Below are 826 nucleotides of genomic sequence, written 5' to 3' on the forward strand. Positions count from 1 at the left end.
TAATAAACTGAGCTGCTTATTTAAATAAATTCATGAAAGCCACTGAGAGTTGGAGTTGATGTGCTCAGTAATTTAACTTCCAGGATGGATCTTGGAAAGGTATCTCACTATTACACATTTGGTCAGATTGAGACAAATCAGACTTAAAAGTTATGATATGGTAACTGAATGATTACTCCAAGGCAAAGTGATTCTATTCCTTCTCACCAGGAATTAGTTTAGGAACTGCCAATTCTGGCCATTGATATATGAAAGATAGTCTGGGGGCACTTCTGAAAAACATTCCATCACTCCATCAGTCTTAAAGAGAGACTTAAGAAAGAGATAGTGTCTGTCTTCCTGTAAATGTTGTCATGTTTGGATATGATGCCTCAATCTACTTAAGTCACTTTATGACTGTGAGTGTATCATTTTGAGGACAAATCTAACACACTGAAATACTTGATGAGATGGCTAAACTTTTTTTTTTTTCTTTTGAGACAGAATCTTGCTCTGTCGCCCGGCTGGAGTGCAATGGCTTGATCTTGGCTCACTGCAACTTCCGCCTCCATGGTTCAAGCGATTCTCCTGCCTCAGCCCCCTGAGTAGCTGAGATTACAGGCACACACCACCATGCCCAGGCTGATTTTTGTATTTTTAGCAGAGATGGGGTTTCACCATGTTGGTTATGCTGGTCTTGAACTCCTGACGTTGTGATCTGCCTGCCTTGTCCTCCCAAAGTGCCGGGATCACATGAGATGGCTAAACTTCTGATTATACTGATCCTGGAATTGTACTGCTGCTAGAGACTTCTTGCTATATAAAACAATTTTTTTTATTGTTTAAA

The sequence above is a fragment of the Symphalangus syndactylus genome, chromosome 11, assembly GCF_028878055.3.
Source record: "Symphalangus syndactylus isolate Jambi chromosome 11, NHGRI_mSymSyn1-v2.1_pri, whole genome shotgun sequence".
NCBI lineage: Eukaryota > Metazoa > Chordata > Mammalia > Primates > Hylobatidae > Symphalangus > Symphalangus syndactylus.